The 7,644-nt window shown below is 43.3% G+C and overlaps 1 long non-coding RNA gene across 1 annotated transcript; it reads left to right on the forward strand.

Moving 5' to 3' along the window:
• The first annotated feature begins 1,225 nt into the window (after positions 1–1,225).
• Positions 1,226–7,058, forward strand: LOC130392998 (uncharacterized). Its single transcript, XR_008897070.1, has 3 exons — positions 1,226–1,421; positions 2,290–2,367; positions 3,407–7,058. It is a non-coding gene; the product is annotated as an uncharacterized LOC130392998 (long non-coding RNA).
• The last annotated feature ends 586 nt before the right edge of the window (positions 7,059–7,644 follow it).

Consider the following 7,644-nt stretch of genomic DNA (forward strand, 5'->3'; position numbering starts at 1 on the left):
AGCTGGGGCTCTCAGGGGTTCACATGTCTGTACACAGTTGGCAGCATCTTCACTCATTGGTTAACTGTGGGACTGTGCTCTCCAATGTGTGTATGCGCTTGCATACATGCTTGTTTGTACCTGGCCAGCAGACCACACAGTAGGTCAGCTGAAGACAACACACCCTTTACTCTGGCTCTGTCACCGCCCCGGCGGACAATCCAATCACAGTTCGAAGGACAATAAATAAAGCAGAATCGTGCCATCCGAACACACAAAGGCCATTCAGCACAAGAACAAGATGCAATGATTGGATTTAAATTGGTTGATATTTGCACAAAGGCCCACAACACTGGCGGGCAGCTTCCTTGTTGCACTAACACTCTGCTGAGAGTCAAGTCAACGAGTTATCCAAATAGAAAAACATGTTCACCACTATTTCAATTGCAGTATTGCAAAATCCTATAAGATATAAGTATTTTGCAAGATGACATCACTATATTATGCATACAAAACAAACAATTCATCCGTTGAAACGTTCCCACAATATTTCTCCAAGCTAGTCAAAACTAAGACTTAAAACTGAAGTCTAGTGTAGAAGTTTACTGGGAGGAAAAGTTGGCATATGTATAAATAGAGTGTCTGTGTTTTGTTCTGGTCCCATTGGTCTATGAAATAACGTCCAGAATATAAATAGGGACCAAACAGAGAGGTTTCATAATCCCCCACCTACTCTCACAAGAAAAAAAGAAAAAAAATATATATATATATAAAAAATATAATATATATTTTTATATATATATATATATATATATATATATATATATATATATATATATATATATATATATATATATATATATATATATATATATATATATATATATATTTAAAAAATAATCTCCCCAGAAAGTACTATAAAATAATAAGTTCGGCGCTTTTATTTAATTTTTAGTCGACCCTGGCTTGCTTCTTCCGGCTGAGTTCGTCTGGAGGGGCAAGGGCTCTAGCCCATGGACATAATAAAGGAGCTCTAGCCCCACCAGCCCAATGCAATGTGTACTGGACTTGAAACATTGAAATGCGCATGCTCAGAGTGTTTCTCTGTTGAAGTGGACGGAGATTATTTTACTTCCTGGTGGGGCTAGCCCCACCGGAACCACCATGGACATATATGGTTCGTTCCACTACAGCGTCATTTCGTTTTTCACAGTTCATTGGCTGTAGGGGGAGGCACGTGATGAATCATGACTCGAGTGACATCCCACCTCACCTCACGTGCCGCGCGCAAGAAGTCCGGTAGCGAAGAAGAGAAGGAGAAGGAGAACTTTGCTAACAAACATGCCGGAGGAACACAAACGAAAACGAATTGACAACATGAATGTGTAGATCATCTATTGGAGCACAGATTTGAGACCCTTAGTCTGGAGTCAAAATTAGAGGTAAAACGCCTTATGTCTTGTGCTCTTCAGTCTAATTATGTTTTTCCAGTCTGTTCCCACTGCTGGCCTGCGCCTTGTCGTGGTGGCGAGTGGGCTTTAAACCAAGACAGGCCATTCTGAATCTTTTCTTTCACAGCTATTTTCTTTGATTTCTCCTCCAGGACACTGCTTAGGCCTATGGGTGGTGTACTCCATGGTAAAATGATATTGGGTTTTTATAGTAGCTCTTACAGCTGTTTGCAGTAGTATCATTCTATTCTGAGGTTTACGGAAGCTTAGTTTAAAGTTTAAAAACTTACATTCTTGCAATGTTTTGATGTCAGCAATAAAAGATTAAAAGCTGCACTAATGTACTTAATTAATTGAATATATATATCTGATACATGGAGAACAGTCAAGTAGTTAAAAAAACAAAAAGCCCATACTGAATAGTGTTAAAGTATATTTTTATTTGTAATGGTTGTGATGGCCCCAGTACCTGCCTGCTGTCCTGGCAGGTCCTTGTGGGTGGAGGGAGGGCTGAATAGAGAATGGGAAACACCAAGACAGGGCTACAAACAGAATGGTGGGACACTGACTAAATAAGACCAATGAAGGAAGCTCAATCTCTATTTTGAAAAACTTTAGCTTTTTTAGGAAAATTACCATTTTTATTTGTAATATATTAGGGCTGTAACTTTTTCCAAAAATTAAAATGCCCCATATTTTGTTTGGATGGATGTCTGTATGCCTGAAAAGCCAGTAGAAACACTAACAAAAGTGATTTTTGTTGAATGATTTCGGCAGTTTAGATGCTGTTTAGCGTATAAATGCCCTTCACAGGTCAGATGTTGAACTAGATTTTTACATACAGTCCTGTGTTGTGCAGGATAGCCGGGAGCAGGCGGAGTCAACGTCTACAAAGAACGCCACGACTGAAAATAAACGGGTGACGTCACGAACACTGGTTCATAATTTAAAAGAATAAAAAATGTTAGCCTAGCCCCACCTGTTTTTTACATGTAGAAACGCCACTGCCTATTCCAGACCCATCCAAATGAAATTTTAAAACCCACACCTATTAAAAATGAAGTCATTGGCATGAGATGTACGGCTAACCAATGGCATGGAGGCACTGGGCGTGTCGGATAATCATAATTAAATTCCAATAACACCCCTTCCCCCCAAATCCAGAATTTGCAACAGAAGTCGTCAAACTATTATTTGAACAACCCAATTAAAACTCAAACTATAGTACATTTCAGCAAATAGCAACTTAACTAGTCATGGCTTGATAAGTCTTAAACATATAGTGGGGAGTGTCAGAGCCTAACCAAATATGGTTGAATTGAAATGGTTAAACCTGCACTATGTAACTTTTCCACTAGAGCTAATAACTCTATTAAACAAGAATCTACAATTTCAGAACTAGAAAGTTCTCAAGAATAATACGCCGCTCTACACGTCGATCCATACAGTGAGTTGTTCACGACAAAGCATTTTCATTTGTTCTGATAAACCTTTTGACATTAACAGTCATCTGAAAATGTCGCAGCCACAACTCAAGTCACTAGAAAGGCTGCTGATAATAATCAGCCTACATAATGCAGGTTAACACCCTTCTATTAGATTCCAGTATCTACATCCATCTGGCTGGGTCTGAGGCTGCTATGGTTCGCTTCGTCACACTGACTGGACACTAACCATCTAGAACTGCTTGATAAGGGCTAACGTGTCTAGAGGGGAAAACAATCAGGTTTTTTTTTTCGCCCTGCATGAGACTACATTAGCATCAAGTGAGCATTTTGTTGCAAGCTCATCCATGCTTCCTCTACTTTACTTGGAATGTTATTTTGCTTTCAGATGTAAGTTGCGCACATCTTTCCATTTCGTTAGTAGCGTACGTCTTGTGTCCCCGTGACTGCATGTTGCACGGCTCTAATGAAAAGCCACAAATTAAAAGACACCGATATGCAGTCCCTCACCCTTTTCCTTTCCTCCCCCAGGAATCCATTGTGCCGCCCAGTTGATCACCGAGGACGAGGGCTTGGGTCGGCTGGCCCACACGGTGCAGGTCTTGGTGGACCTCGCGCCGACTGCTGCCAGCCACCGCCGCTAGCAGACCGGAGCCGCTAGGGGCGGACAGGCTGAGCACTGCTCCTCCTCCTCTCAGCTCCATGTCCTCCACCACCACCGCCGCTAGCAGACCGGAGCCGCTAGGGGCGGACAGGCTGAGCACTGCTCCGTCCTCCTCTCAGCTCCATGTCCTCCACCACCACCGCCGCTAGCAGACCGGAGCCGCTAGGGGCGGACAGGCTGAGCACTGCTCCGTCCTCCTCTTAGCTCCATGTCCTCCACCGCCGCCGCTAGCAGACCGGAGCCGCTAGGGGCGGACAGGCTGAGCACTGCTCCGTCCTCCTCTCAGCTCCATGTCCTCCACCGCCGCTAGCAGACCGGAGCCGCCAGGGGCGGACAGGCTGAGCACTGCTCCATCCTCCTCTCAGCTCCATGTCCTCCACCGCCGCTAGCAGACCGGAGCCGCTAGGGGCGGACAGGCTGAGCACTGCTCCGTCCTCCTCTTAGCTCCATGTCCTCCACCACCGCTAGCAGACCGGAGCCGCTAGGGGCGGACAGGCTGAGCACTGCTCCGTCCTCCTCTTAGCTCCATGTCCTCCACCGCCGCTAGCAGACCGGAGCCGCTAGGGGCGGACAGGCTGAGCACTGCTCCGTCCTCCTCTCAGCTCCATGTCCTCCACCGCCGCTAGCAGACCGGAGCCGCTAGGGGCGGACAGGCTGAGCACTGCTCCGTCCTCCTCTCAGCTCCATGTCCTCCACCGCCGCTAGCAGACCGGAGCCGCTAGGGGCGGACAGGCTGAGCACTGCTCCGTCCTCCTCTCAGCTCCATGTCCTCCACCGCCGCTAGCAGACCGGAGCCGCTAGGGGCGGACAGGCTGAGCACTGCTCCATCCTTCTCTTAGCTCCATGTCCTCCACCACCGCCGCTAGCAGACCGGAGCCGCTAGGGGCGGACAGGCTGAGCACTGCTCCGTCCTTCTCTTAGCTCCATGTCCTCCACTGCCGCTAGCAGACCGGAGCCGCTAGGGGCGGACAGGCTGAGCACTGCTCCGTCCTCCTCTCAGCTCCATGACCTCCGCCGCCACCGCCGCTAGCAGACCGGAGCCGCTAGGGGCGGACAGGCTGAGCACTGCTCCGTCCTCCTCTCAGCTCCATGTCCTCCACTGATTGTGCTGTCATCCAAAGGTCCAAAATGGTACCCCAAAAAAATCAATGAAACACTTGGTTTGTAATCATTGGTTGTTGAAAGTGAAAGATGGATTTCTTCCGTGTTTACAAGTAAAGACAGGCGTTTAGTTTGATTTTTTTGGTTTTCAAGTAGGCCTTTATAAATTATACACATGGCAAGTGGAAGTCGAGCAACTTGTTTTAAAGTTGATTCATACTTTTTTTTTGTTAGGTTTTTGAACTTTAAACATTTTTTTACTCGTCAAACATCTAATTATCATGCAATTGCTCATACGGCATTATCCTTATCATTATCGGCATTATCCCGACCAACAATAACAGCATATGACTGCACTGAATTCATCAAAGAAAGCATGTATTTTCAATCTTTGTCAGTTCCATTCCCATTCCCTGTCATCGTCATTCAGTAAATTCAAATAAAAGCTATACATTTTGATCGACTATATGGGCAGTGACTTGAGTGTTGCTGTTTATTCCTGTGCCCATCAGACTCCATCCCACCTCTCTCTCATATTCCGTCGACGAAGAGAACACAGTCTATCTCTTGTTTAACAGTTCTACCGATAACTATAACCCTAACCCTCAACCAATCAGAACCCATTATGAAGGGCTCATAGGCCCTATGGTTCATTTTAGCCCTGTTAAGCTCGGAGCAACTTTGAAAATACTTTGTATTTTTGTTTGTTTTTAGCTAAAAAGTCGAACGTTTTTTGTAAATCTAACAACATTGTGTGATTGTTACATCAAATCATGGTGTCACAAGGGTGCAGCTGATAGAGCTGTTTATAGCGACCCCTGGAGTCCTGCCACGATAGGTCTTCACTGGAGCTTGATGTAGAGTTAGAAGCCGAACAATGTCATATGAGTTTTAAGTCAACTATAACCTCCGGCCTATTTGTAGTGTCTCGACGATGCAGCGGTGAGTGTTCTTGGATGGCAGCGCTCGAGACCGGGGTTCAAGTCCTGGCACCAAGGGTGTAGTGGTGAAATAAGAGGTGGGTAAACTATGAATACTTAGATCAGTGATTCGCAACCAAGGGTAGTGCATTTACTGGATTGGGAGGTAGCTAAACTCTGAAGTGAGAAGTGGATAAACTCTGTTTCTGAAATTCTGAGGTGGGTAAACTGCGTTTACTTGCGTTTAGCCTCAACTACAGCCCTGATGACGACCAATAAAAAACGACAGTGTTACCCCTTATGTTTTTTTTGATGACGGCCGATAAAAAACGACAGCGTTACCCCTTATGTTTTTTTTTATAAAAACCGACAGTGTTACCCCTTATGTTTTTTTTGATGACGGCCGATAAAAAACGACAGTGTTACCCTTTATGCTTTTTTTGATGACGGCCGATAAAAAACGACAGTGTTACCCATTCTGTTTTTTTGGATAAAAAACAACAGTGTTACCCCTTATGTTTTTTTTGATGACGGCCGATAAAAAAAGACAGTGTTACCCCTTAGGTTTTTTTTGATGACAGCCGATAAAAAACGACAGTGTTACCCCTTATGTTTTTTTTGATGACAGCCGATAAAAAACGACAGTGTTACCCCTTATGTTTTTTTTGATGACGGCCGATAAAAAACGACAGTGTTACCCCTTATGTTTTTTTTGATGACGGCCGATAAAAAACGACAGTGTTACCCCTTATGTTTTTTTTGATAAAAAACGACAGTGTTACCCCTTATGTTTTTTTTGATGACGGCCGATAAAAAACGACAGCGTTACCCCTTATGTTTTTTTTTGATAAAAAACGACAGTGTTACCCCTTATGTTTTTTTTGATGACGGCCGATGAAAAACGACAGTGTTACCCCTTATGATTTTTTTGATGACGGCCGATAAAAAACGACAGTGTTACCCCTTATGTTTTTTTTGATGACGGCCGATAAAAAACGACAGTGTTACACATTATGTTTTTTTTGATAAAAACCGACAGTGTTACCCCTTATGTTTTTTTGGATGACGGCCGATAAAAAACGACAGTGTTACCCTTTATGCTTTTTTTGAGGACGGCCGATAAAAAATGACAGTGTTACCCCTTATGTTTTTTTTGATGACGGCCGAAAAAAAAACGACAGTGTTACCCCTTATGTTTTTTTTGATGACGCCCGATAAAAAAAGACAGTGTTACCCCTTATGTTTTTTTTGATGACGGCCGATAAAAAACAACAGTGTTACCCCTTACGTTTTATTTGATGACTTGGAATAAAAAACAACAGTGTTATCCCTTATCTTTTTTTGATGACGGCCGATAAAAAACGACAGTGTTACCCCTTATGTTTTTTTTGATGACGGCCGATAAAAAACAACAGTGTTACCCCTTACGTTTTATTTGATGACTTGGAATAAAAAACAACAGTGTTATCCCTTATCTTTTTTTGATGACGGCCGATAAAAAACGACAGTGTTACCCCTTATGTTTTTTTGATGACGGCTGATAAAAAACGGCAGTGTTACCCCTTATGTTTTTTTTGATAAAAACGACAGTGTTACCCCTTATGTTTTTTTTGATGACGGCCGATAAAAAACTACAGTGTTACCCCTTACGTTTTATTTGACGACTTGGAATAAAAAACAACAGTGTTACCCCTTATGTTTTTAATTGTACTATAATTTTCAGTTAGGAGGAGCTGGGGATCGAACAACCAACCTTTCAGTTTGAAGACAACTAATCTACCTACTGAGCTAAGCCGCCCGATTTTTGATAATAAACGACAGTGTCACATCTTATTATTTATTTGATGACGGCCCATAAAAAACGACAGTGTTACCCCTTATGTTTTTTTTGATGACGGCCGATAAAAAACGACAGTGTTACCCCTTATGTTTTTTTTGATAAAAAACGACAGTGTTACCCTTTATGTTTTTTTTGATGACGGCCGATAAAAAACAACAGTGTTATCCCTTATGTTTTTTTTGATGACGGACGATAAAAAACGACAGTGTTACCCCTTATGTTTTTTTTGATGACGGCCGATAAA

The sequence above is a fragment of the Gadus chalcogrammus genome, chromosome 12 (assembly GCF_026213295.1).
Source record: "Gadus chalcogrammus isolate NIFS_2021 chromosome 12, NIFS_Gcha_1.0, whole genome shotgun sequence".
NCBI classification, from domain to species: Eukaryota; Metazoa; Chordata; class Actinopteri; order Gadiformes; family Gadidae; genus Gadus; species Gadus chalcogrammus.